General features: G+C 41.8%; 1 long non-coding RNA gene across 1 annotated transcript in view; it reads right to left on the reverse strand.

Annotated features, from left to right (window-relative positions):
- Positions 1–2141: 2141 nt before the first annotated feature.
- LOC147730731 (uncharacterized) overlaps positions 2142–13071 on the reverse strand; it is a 99950-nt gene continuing 89020 nt past the window's right edge. Inside the window, exons 2-3 of the long non-coding RNA XR_015308597.1 lie at positions 6232–6316; positions 2142–2581 (exon numbers count right to left, since the gene is read on the reverse strand). This is a non-coding gene — a long non-coding RNA (uncharacterized LOC147730731). The remainder of the gene's footprint in view (positions 2582–6231; positions 6317–13071) is intronic.

The following is a 13071-nucleotide window of genomic DNA, read 5'->3' on the forward strand; positions in this document are numbered from 1 at the left end:
AAGTGGCTCTTGGGATGGTACTGCCTTTGGGTGTGCCATGTAAATATGCTCTACCTAAAACAAGATGGGTGAAAAGGACGTTAACGAATTCTGTGAAGGAGTAACAGATTTGGAAGTAAATAGCTATGGTAATGGTATTACATTTAGATACATCCTCTCCTTTATTTTCACACTGCTATGGCCAGGGGTGAGAAAGCTAGAGAATATTTTGGGTGTAAACTGCAAATTCTATCCAATATTACAGTGGCGGCTCTACTCAACATCACTTCTCAGGTAGAAAGCATGCAGGTGTATTCGGAACAAACTAGATATGCAGTGAATTTTATCTTGGCTATGAGTGGTGGTGTATGCGCAGTGGTCGGCAACCAGTGTGGTTGGTATCAAAAATATGGAAAAGAATACAACTCAACACATCATGGATATCATTGACAATGTTACAGGGATGGAAAGTGGGAATTGGAATTGGTCCCTTTTCGGCAGCTGGGGTTGGATTCTTGCGGAAATTGTTCATCTTATAGTGGTGTTGGTGCTCTATTGCATCCTCATTCAATGTATTCCTATCTGTTGTTCCTATTGTGCCTCTGTTTTTACACCTAAACAGAAAATATCAGCCCATGTTACAAATGTCGCCATGATGCTCCAGGAGGATATTGACGATTTTATGAATACTGATGAAGGAATTTTCAAGGATTCCTCCCCCCCTGCTGTTCCCTTTTCTAATGCGAATAGCAAGGAGTGCCCATAATTTCACCCTGCTTACACTTCTCAATTTTAATGCTTTGTTAACTTCTGATCTGTTGATGCTGTCATAGTAATGCAACCCATGTATCACTCTTTTCTAGTCCATATTAGAATTTTTCTTTTTAGCTCATGCTAAAAGGAGGGTCTGTTAGATTAGGCCCATTGATTCTCACGCAAATGTCATGTTTTAGTTAGCATTCACTGCACCATTTTCATTTTCTGACTCCATTTTGTAAGATGATTTAAACTAATTTGTTTTAGTTCTTAGAAATGCCTTTTGCAAAGTTTTGTTTCAGTAAAAAAGATTGTTAGTGCCAGCTCATAGCTTTCTCAATAGATAAAACCTTCTCCCACCTGTCTGGTAGTTTGATTGAGGCCCAGGGTGAAACAGCCTTGGACTGTGCTGAGTCTTGATTTGGTATGGAAGGCTGAGAAGTGGTCAGTGGTGACCTGGGTGGCTGTTTTTGGGGCACTTTCTGCACAGCACATGGAAATTGAAATGATTGTATCTGTTGTTTGACTGTTGGGTTCTGAGCTCATTCGTCCACACTATCTCCTTTTAATGCTCACTTTTAATACCCCAGCAGTAAATTGTGGATAGGGGTGTGCCCGGCCCAGTTTGCATAGTCATTGTTGGACAGACCACAGGACAGTAGTGGCAAATGACCTCAACCACCATGAGTTGGGCGCCTGTTTGCCCATTACCCCCCAAACATGGTCTAACAATATACACTGCACATCATCTATGTAATGTTTACAAAACTGCAACTTGGATTGATGTGGGTTGGAGTAATGTTAAATTAGTAAGGCCTCAAAGTGGGCTACAATGGTCTTGGCTAGAATAGGCTTGAACGTGGCACTCATCAAGGTACCCAAATTTAACAGTAATATTGGGCCTGAAGTTGCCATAGTTGATCTCTATTCACTGTATGATAAAGTGCATCACTTTGACATTGAACCACCTAATCTCCCTCAAGGACCTCTGCACAGCCGTGAATGTGTACTGCTGGAGTATGCTAGGATAGAGGGGCCTCAGTGTCCACGTTTACCAAGATTTTATTGGTGAGGTAATATTCCATGTTCAACTATTCAGCATTTTACACTGTATCTCTAGTATACAAGGTCATGCTGAGGACTATTTCTCTTAGGGAAACATCATTTCATTACAAAAGAGTCTCTAGAATAGATTATGTTCCAGAGACTAGGAGGCATCTTCGTGGTGGATATTTGTTTTTGTGAAACTTTGGAGGAGTGTAATGTCTAAATGTGCAGGTATGTACATCATTCAGAAAATCAACATCTTTTAAAGTTATTCACATATTGTACTTGGCTAATTTGTACTTTCAAATTCTGAACCACCTCCTTAGCATAATTGGCATTCATCTTTATAACTTGTATTTCAACTGTACTTTATTGATTTTTGGTATTGACAGTCCACAACACACGTTGCATTCCCAAACAACCCCACCCACCCTCTTCTTCCGCCTCCCTCTTAGGTATGTGAGCAGTCAGAGTAAAATACAATAGATACCACCTTCTTATGCTTCAAAGAGAAAAGCAGAGCTTACATAAGGAACAGCAAAAGAGCATCAAGATTATGGTATTTTAGTATTTAGAGAGTCTGGGTGCCAAGAACCTGAAGCCACATACCCCTAGACTTCCAAGGGTATAGCCCTAAAACTTAAGAATAAAGCACAATGGTTCAGCACTCCCCACATCAAACAATAATAATCAAGTAAGAATTTAAGGAATCCGTTCAGTAGGGCTTAAAATTTCTTTTATTCTTTTTCTTCATACAAAAAGGTAGCCAACGCATTTCGTCCAGAGGACTTCTTCAGGGCTACAAAAAAGTGAATATACAAAAATACATATATTACACACTACTATTTACAAATAAAAACACAGTTTATAATACAACGTATTCACAAGTGCGTGGCCAATTACATACATATTAGAAATCACATTCCAACTGTATATAAAAGCATGGTTGACCTACTAGACAGAATTAATTACATATTCATCATATTGGTTTTTCAAACATGCTAGATAACAATCTTTTAAGAATCAAATGAGGGAAAGAACCTAATGGACACGATACTGAGTACAGTGTATTCACATTTAAACAATATTTCTATGGAGAAGAACTATTCATATCATGCGTTTTCGGTGATCAATTCGGTTTTAAAGGAAAAAAAACAACACATACTGACACTGTGTTAGTGAAAGGTTAGTTATTTTCTTATACACCACCTTTTGTTATAATACTTGTATATATTGAAACGTATGCTAACATGTGGGGTGGCTAATCAAATTAGTATTAAGGCATATAATTATCTTAACATAAAGTGATGAGACTATATTGATAGTCAATTTGATGCAGAGTAAGTATATTCACAGAATTTGTCTTTCAAAGTATCCCAAGGTACACAAAGATAGCCACCCGTTGTAAAAAGGAATAATTCTCCTTACTTAACTCCAGTCACTAGAACCCCTATTGTAACTCCACTATATTAGGGATACAAATCTACATACCTTGCTAATATATTGCTAGACAGTCTTTCAAGAATTTATTTCTTTTATCTATCAAGACCAAGATTTCTTTGGATGGTGCCAAGTTTCGCATCCAATCTCTGAGACTATAATCACCCTTGGCGAAGAGAAAAATTAAAATGAAAATGTAAAATATATGTAAGATCATAAGTCGTATAGATCATTGATCACATTTATATAATATAAAATGTGTCAGAAAATCACATAAAGTCTCCACATGTGTAATATACAACTGATGGTCGAGCACAGAGAGAGAACTGAAGTAGCTAGAAACCAAAGAACAGTGCCCCCCCAAGCGTCCACGCAAGATCTCCAGAGCCGAGTGACACCCAGCAAAACCCAATTCGCGAGCAGCCAGAGTGCACATGGCATGCCCTCTTGCAAGACCGTGCTCTGCCAAGACCAACCAAGCCCCGAAGATTGCATAGTCTCCCCAAGGGGACCCAGTCAACCAACTACCGGCTCCATCGAGTGTCACAGGCTCCCCCGACTCCCACAGAAATACATGTGCATATGACTAGTTATTGTCAATGTATATATGCGAAAAACTGGTGCATTAGACAAATACATAGGCTCGAGGGGAACAGGAAGTGGGCCAGTCAAAATGTTTTCAATCATAAATAAAACGGGACTACGTTGTAGTCTATAATGATCGAAAACTTCTAGGTAAACATGGGATAACACTCAATAATATAACGACAGTGCTCTGAATTTTAACGGTTTAACTAAAATGTTACCGTGCCTATGACCACATGGAATATGTCAATAGAAAAAAAGAACAAGCATTGGAAATGCAATAGGTCTCGCATTAGAAAAGTTGGAGCTATTGGTCTTGTAAATGACAAATATTTTACTTATTTGTTGGTTTTTAAAATAGCTAAATTGATAGCTTTGTCATTTACAATGCCAATAGTTATAACTTTTGCGAATGTGACACCTATAGCATTTGGAATGCAACATTGCTAGCCATAAGTGAAGGACTCTAAAGGAGTGCAGGAGTAAGGGACCGTGAGAGAGGCTTACCGGTGGAATGAAGCTGAGAGGAGTTCAGCGCTGTATGCAAAGTATAAGAAGTGTCTAAGGGGAAAGGAATTACAACTTTACAAAAGGCCCCTACCCAGCAAACAAACAAGGAAAGAGACAGACCGCATTCTACTAGCCAGACCCAGGCCAGACGAGTGACTCACGTGGCAGCGTGCAGAACAGCAGAGAAGTCGCGTAAGGACACGTTAGTCAGCGGCCAGCCCCCGGAATGCATGCAGCGTGGCCTACAGGCGCCAAGGACACAATGTCACTAGAGCTTCCAGTGACACACACGCATGCAAAGGAAACGCGTCGCTTTGTTGTTTGAAAGACTTCTTCCTCTTTCACGCAAGAGCCAGTGTGCAGGGGCGGAGCGGGGAGAGGGGAGAGGTGCGACACGGCAGGCAGAGTAGGAGGAGGAGGGGGGAGGAGAGTAGGGGAGGCACGGCCTAGCGGCCGTGCAATCAAGAAGTGAGGGGGCGGAGCTGGGGAGGGGAGCTGGGGATGAGAAATGCGACGTCTACCTCGTAGCAATAAACACTTTCAGCAGGAGACAGCTAATCTGCAGGAATTCTTGCCTTAAATGACGTTCCAAAATTACCCGTCATTACTGTCGGGTTTTGATTGATCGTGTCTTCGAGGGGCCTACCTGCGCTTTTAAGTCAGCCAGACTGTGTCGGACAGAATGTTATTGTTTTTTACGTTGGCAATGCAAAAAAAATCCACAGAAAAGAACGCAAAATTGCGCAAAAATTCATGTAAGCCAACTTTACAAAAGGCCCCTACCCAGCAAACAAACAAGGAAAGAGACAGACCGCATTCTACTAGCCAGACCCAGGCCAGACGAGTGACTCACATGGCCGCGTGCAGAACAGCAGAGAAGTCGCATAAGGACACGTTAGTCAGCGGCCAGCCCCCGGAATGCATGCAGCGTGGCCTACAGGCGCCAAGGACACAATGTCACTAGAGCTTCCAGTGACACACACGCATGCAAAGGAAACGCGTCGCTTTGTTGTTTGAAAGACTTCTTCCTCTTTCACGCAAGAGCCAGTGTGCAGGGGGTGGAGCGGGGAGAGGGGAGAGGTGCGACACGGCAGGCAGAGTAGGAGGAGGAGGGGGGAGGAAAGTAGGGGAGGCACGGCCTAGCGGCCGTGCAATCAAGAAGTGAGGGGGCGGAGCTGGGCATGAGAAATGCGACGTGCGGATAAGGGAACTGATGTGCACGCGCTTTTAAGCTCAATGCGCATGCGCATTGAGCTTAAAAGTCACGGGCACTGCAAGGAATCGCCACGATTCCTTGCAAGTTGGACAAAGAGTGGATAAGCCCCCATAGTCTCGCTTGCTCGATGCGCATGCGCATCGACAGGCGAGACCTAAAAAGTCCTCTGGACGAAACGCGTTGGCTACGTTTTTGTATGAAGAAAAAGAATAAAAGAAATTTCGAACTTACATTAGGCACTGTTTCTGAACAGCCTTATAGCATTTAGCGGCTCATACTAATCTAAGAGCTTCTTGTGTGTCAATTCAGACTATTTTAAGCCTCCAAAAGATATAAGAATGGTTTGGAAGGCAGGTAATAGACATTTTAAGGTGTACTGAATTAATAAAGAACTGCTGTTGTGCTAGTCCCTATATTAAACAAACAGCGCCACCATATATCGAACAGTCATAAGCGCCGGTGTTGACAATGAACTGCCTGCGGCGAGGACCGGAAGCCACAGCCTCAAATTAAGCACTGCTGTGTAGTATATTTTGTATTACTACAAAACATAATACAAAGTGCAGTTTGTGAAGCACGCCCTCCATCTTTATTTGTTTCAATATTTCCAGCACCTGTTAATTTCCTTGCCTACATAAATGGAGCAAATAGTGCAAACAGTGCCAAAAAGTGTAAGTTCTGAAATGTTATGGTCTTACCTAATACGTTTCCGTTGCTTTCCTGTCTTCCTCTAAGGTATAGCTCAATGCCATTTTATCTGTTATATCCAATATATATAGTCACCTAAAAAAACAAATGTTAAAGTGACATTATAGTTAGGAACTGCTAATGTATCTTAATTTGCATTAAAACAAACTTAGAAATTCACTGAAAAGAACAAAGGGTAAAGGTACAATATAGTTAACTTAATTTTGACTAAAAGCATTCAATTTTAAACAAGCAAAACCACTGAAATTAATCAGTTATAGTTATCTCAAGTAAATATAACTCGATCCTGAAGTAACAATAACTTGCGCCCCAGCAATGCTTAGTTTGTCATCAATGATTTAATTTCAGATGTTGCAGTGATGGTTATCAGCGATGTCCTATAACATCATATAATGGATTATGTAATATGTGAGGCCATAGACAGTGTATGGTGAGGGTTTGAGTTAGTAGCTATTAAACGACTTCATTGATGACATCACTGACAACATCATACTCCTACACATCATACATTATAAATGATATATGTACATACATGTACTTAGAGTACACATGTGAGTGAACAGAACAGAAATAGTGCTAGTCCTGGAGGCAAGTGTAGATGTGCATGTCAAACGTTTATATGATGCACAGTTTACCAACGGCTCAAGTTTGCAGTGCAGCAGCTCTCTACGGTTTGCAAGTATTCATTTTATCTCATTCCAAGACCTAACTATAACATTACTTGCACCTTCGGTTTCCAGGTGAATTTCTGATTTTTTTACATAATATAAAATCTTTTTATGATACTTAACTACAATTTCACGTTACCCTTTGCTTTTTTCACTTCATTTCTGGAAAGGGGCGACCACTCGGTCCCCCCGAACGTATGGTAGGGGGCCCGGATCCCCCCGGGAAACCATTTTGGGCGGGGGGCGTGTCTCGGCTGGTATGCCCGAAGCGGCGTAGCCGGGGCGCGCCTTTTTCCCGCCCAAGGAGGGTTGTCCTAGACACCTACACCGTTGGCCACGCCCCGTAGGCGTACCTGAGGAGGGTACACGCCCTCCCGAAGAAGAATAAAAGGAGCAACAATCCAAAGAAGCATCCTCTTGTTCCTGTGCTTGGAAGCTGCACCGTCTCGTTGCACGTGAGCCCTCGACGGAACAAGGAGCAATTTTTGACCCACCCACCAGCCCCTTATGGCAACGTTAGTATTGCAATAAAATTGTTTTTTTGCTTTGATAATATCCTTTTCTCCTGATGTAGTGGTTAATGAAGATGTCGATGTCTGTACTGCAATAAAATGATTTGCTGCATAACATTTTTCTCCAGTGAGGCATAGTATCACAGTCTAATTGAAAGATGTGTGGAATGTTTAAGTTAAAGACGATAAATATAGCAACGTAAAGTTTAATTTTCTTTATTCAATAGGTAGTTAAAAACGTCGTATTTATTTTTTGGTCGGGCGGTAAGGTCATGATCGGTGAGCAGTAATTTCAAGGTCCCTAGAGGGGGGCACCACCCATTATGGATGGGAGCGCCCGGGGGGAGGCGGCCATTGGCCCCTCACACGGGGAGGCGGCACCCACTAAGTATGGGGTCGCCGAAGGGAAGGCGGTCATAGGCCCCTCCCAGGGGAGGAGGCGGCGAGATGTCCCTCCTACGAATTTCCTGGGGCCAGGATATCCGCGACGGCGGATGTGAGAAGCAGTGTGGGGTGGGAGGGGGGTCCACGCTACCTTCTAGACACCTCACACGAGTCCTCGGACGACCATTAAGATGGCGTCGAGTTAAATAAGGGGCCCCCGCTAAGACAAGGGAAATTGGAAGTTGGCACAGAGGTACAGTCCTCTGTGCGCCCGCCCCTCACACCGTGAGGGGGGAATTTTGGTAGTGGGGACCTGACACCGGTTACGACCTTGCCGTTGGCCCGTAATGTTAGAATGTACAATTTTATTTAGAAAGTATGCATTTGCAGGATGCGTAGACTCGGCTAGGAGAACCTTTGTATTAGAGATTTGTTAAGGGTAGCCAATAAACATGTCTGCATCGTAATGTCATAAATATAAAATTGTAGATAATATGAAACTGTTATTTTAATGTTTTTAATTTTGTTTCATATTTTAATAAATACGGCCGGGAGGGTAACTCCCTCCCGCCTTCCAAAAGTTCAGAACTGCGTCCGTCTTCCCATCCTTGGGGATTGTGTTGGAAGGGGGTGACAGGCATCCCGGCCATATTGGTGTGTGTGATCATATTCAAACTTGAGCATATGCCCAACGCCCTCTACCATGCACTGTGTTCTCACAAAATATATAATTTGCGATGTGATAACTATTATTGTAAATAATACTATTTTAAATGATATAACTGATATAATATAAAAGAATATAAGCAGTGTATGAAGAAGGTGTGAGTTATGGTTAATGTATTGTGGCTAGCAAGTTGAATTCACCATATATGGAGGTACATGACCTACAATAATTTGAAAGTATTGCGTAAATAAATAAATTAAAGGTGCAAGTTTCGATTTTGAAATTTGTGTGTACTTTAACTTTTATTTGTAGCTATAGAATAAGTAAAGTTATATAGATGGTAAAGTGGTGCTTTAATTATAAATGTAAGGTATAACTATAACTGAAGAATTTCTAGGGTTTGTGTATTTTATATTTGGTTTGAATAGAACAAATAAACAAAGGTTTACTAATCATAACAAAGTTTTAACATATGTTTTTTCATTGTCAGTCAGTCAAATTTACTTTATTCGGTTTATGTACAAACCATAAAAGCATACTAAAAGACATGTTATGTCAAGAGAATATAAAACCATGATTTACATATAAAAACATTTAGAAATATACAGATATTTACATACACAAAACAAATGAAAAATTAATTTGGGCGAATTACATAAAACCACAACAATAAATTAAATTGATTCAGATTAAAAGGTTTGGGCAGTTTGAGCTTGACTTATTTTCCTTTTAATCCTTACAGCCGCAGAGAGGAAACTAGCAACATTGAAGATTTCCCACACATTCGACAATAACTGCAGGTAAAGGAGAGCTGGCTTAACTTGCACAAAGCCTTTATTTGCTAGGATTGGGAGAATAAAACGCTCCCGGATGCCAGTAAGATGCTCTCAGGAAAAAATAAAATGCATAGTATCCTGACCAGAAAAATCGTCACATGAGCAAACCCATAGGTCTTCCACCCTCTTCCAACCTGGCGACTCACCTAAAAGAAAACGAAGTTGATTTAGTCTAAATCTAGCCAATAGGAATCGATGATTGGGGTTTGTGACGATGTCCAAATATGGTTCCATGGTCAGGGTGGACTTCCGCAGTTGATGAGCCCTTAATGTCGGCTTTACCAACTCCCTCTCTTCTCTAGCCATTGTAGCTATTCGCAAATATGATTATTTGACCCACTTTACATCTCCACTCAGCAGCTTTTCAGGTGAATTGTACATTTTAGGTCTGCCCAGTCTTACTGACAAGTTGTGGACATATTTGAGCCAGGGGATGCGATACCCATAATCAAGAGACAAACAGTCTTTCAAAATTTCGTGATTTAGTCCTAATTCAGGGTTTAACCTGGTCACGATCCATTTTAACAGAGGTGCCATGGCAATTGAGTCTCCAACAAAACCTGTTCCGCATTCCTGATGGGCGATGTAACTAGCTGTTGATTGCGGGACAGATAGAATGTTCCTAAAGAACTTACCTTCAGCCACCTGGATGGCCTTCACATTCCTGATACCCCACAAGTCAGCCCCATACATTGCAAGGGAGCCACGTTTGGCTCTGTATATTTTTAGGAGGGCCTACATTGCTCTAGCTCCCAATTTACGGGCAAAACCTAAGACAGCCGATGTAGCTCTGGTCAGAACGTTTCTTTTAGCTAGGATTTGAGTTCCCCAAGAGCCCTGATCATCAAATAAGACTCCTAAGTACGGGAACGTAGATACCCTAGACAATACGTTCCCTTCGCAGTAAAAGGTTTTGACCCTTGTGGTCCTACAGCCAATTGCTATTACGTGGGATTTGGAAAAATTTATGCTGAGATCCAAGGATCTCATGAAGGCCGCAAAGGAATTTAAAAGTGATTGTAATCCTACCGCGGTTTTAGCTAAGAGAGCGGCATCGTCCGCATAAAGAAGTGCCGGGATCAGACATTTCCCAGCTCGAGGGATATCTTTACATGCAGCACTTAAGGTGGAATACAAGGTATTGATGTAAAGCGTAAAGAGTAGAGGAGCCAATATGCACCCCTGCCTGACACCGTTAGCGATATGTATTCCTTTGGTGCAGTTACCCTTCTGATCGTACCTCACAGTGGCAGATAAGTCCCTGTGTAGATCTGCGAGGAAGTGAACGATGTTTTTGTCAACTCCTATGTTCTGGAGCAGAGTCCACAGGTCCATAAAAGCCAAAAAAATGCACCCTTCCTGGCAACTGTGTATTTTCCGATCAATAGGTGTAGGTTTAGGCATTGATCTGTCGTGCCCATACCCTTTCAAAAACCATACTGCAGGGCTGAGAGTTTTTCTGTTTCTACTAGTCATCCCGTAAGTTGGCCTAACACCACCCTTCCAAGTACCTTAACTGAAGAATCAATAAGAGATATTGGGCGATAGCAGCTGGGATCCCATCTATTGCCTTTCTTGCGCTGTTGTTAACAACATCGATAGATAAAAGCTCATTTCAGGCCTCCTCCCTAATTTCCCTTTTACGGTTCTTCAGGGCCAGTTTGTATATTTTCCTAAATTCGGCTATGGCTAGTTTATCCGATGGAGTGGATTTTAGTGCGGCCAACAACTTCTGATGGGCTACAGAACAGTTGTGGTCGAACCATCTCTCCCCAGTCCTGTCTTGATCTTTGCATGGCAGTTTGAGGTCCCTGTCAATCTGGGCACAGATTTTAGAGTTTGCCACCAAAACATCCTTATCCACATTGCCCTTTGTCAAACAAATGGACATTTCATGACCAACCTTGGCCAATAAATTAGCATAAAACTCATATTGCACTACCCGGTACCATTTTAATCGGTGCGCTTAGTCTGTAGGCCCTATATCTGAGTTACCCACTGTTCTATTAGGTTTTTCCTTTTTCTTTAAGCCGTCCACCAAGGTCAGTGGGACAGGGTTATGGTCACTGAACGTGGACCAGGATGCGCAGTACCCACTTACCCTATTAGCCAGTACAGTGCTTATAAAAATATAATCAATGATTGAGCCAGTGCCATTACCTTTAAAGGTTGGGACTAACAATTCCCCATCAGTTAACTTTGGGTAGATCAAATCATTATCTGCCACCAGTTCCTCCAGGTAAAGTCCTTGTGGCGAGTGCTCAAAATGCATATTCTCTTGATCGATCGGTCCCAAACTGTCCCACACATGACAATTCTCTTTACAGCAGTGAACATTAAAATCACCCAGCACAAAAACCGAATAGCAATTTGTGTTTTCTTTACTATATGACTCCAAAACATCATGTAATCTAACTAAATGTTCATTTAAAAAAGATTTCTCAAAAGAGTTATAAAAATTAACAATAAGCCAAATGCCAGCATGTCTAGTTACAATTTGTACAGCCAAACAATAAGGTGTACCGGTCTCCACTTTGGTGTAAGTGCCCTCAATTTTTAGGGAGATCAGGGTCAGTAACCCACCCTTAGCCCTCCCCATAGAGGAAGCAATTGCCGGTGACCAATAAGCTGTATAACCAGCCAAATGAAAGTATTATTAATATCCCTAGTTTCCTGCAACCCAATAATATCACACTCAGTTAGACAATCCCTCCACCTAGCGTCCTCGGACTTGTTGTTTAGTCCCGCAATGTTCCAGCTAAGTATCCTTGTCCCTACATGAGTGTTCCTTATCAGAGTGCTTAATACTTGAGATTCCTTGTTTTTGATTAACCCACTATCCATATTGATCTTTGTTGGTACTGGGAAACCCAGTCAATCTAACTTCTCAAGATTAGTGAATGTCTCAAATCTGTTATGTGTTGGGACAGTAAACTCATTTGAACCCTGAGTTTGTGTTCTATCAGTCAACTCTATCCTGCTTCTTTCTGTTGGTGCCAAGTTTCGATAAAAGAATCCTAAAGGTAGAATATTGATACCTACACTCCTTAGGTTGCTCAAATCAGGTTGACAATATGCGGGGATCCAAAATTAAGTACCACACAATCCCCACTGTTCAATCTTACAGAGTCCCCTATCCAGGGAATTCTGCGTGTCATTTTGAAATCTCTGAACAGACAGCTGCCACGCCCAGTTAGATTGTCCAAATGGTGGAGAGATTTATTTCTAAGAGATGTCCAATGTTCCTCCATACCTTGTTGCAAAGGGGGGACATTTGATAAGATAACAGTATAAGGAGTGGCCTCAGGGGGTAAATTAAACTGGTTAGCTCTATTTAGTTGGTGATTTATTCCCTGGACCAGTCCCCGAGGTACACCCTTACTTGGCTCTGGCCTACTACTCATGTTTGCAGGAGTAGCGTCCATAATGCATCTCTCTACTAGAGGGGCTTGGGTGTCGGTGATTTACCCTCTAACTGGTCCCATGGGCATTTTGTTTTGTGCGTGACTAGTTCCCTTGTCCGACCAGCTAACCCTTTTAATCCTCCCCCCGCCGGGGTGCATTGAGGCAAAGATAGTTGATTCTCAATTTTACTCAATCTGCAAACTATATCCTCAAGTTTAGAAAAAATAGGCTTAAGTATAGACAGTAATTTCTCTTCAATTTTCACTACTATACGATCTTCCATGTCAGACTGAACCTGCGTGGAAGAGCACTGTGAATTCACACTTGATGACATATGTTTACTAGGGGTAACAGTCTC

Source organism: Lissotriton vulgaris, chromosome 2_1 (genome assembly GCF_964263255.1).
Source record: "Lissotriton vulgaris chromosome 2_1, aLisVul1.2, whole genome shotgun sequence".
NCBI lineage: Eukaryota > Metazoa > Chordata > Amphibia > Caudata > Salamandridae > Lissotriton > Lissotriton vulgaris.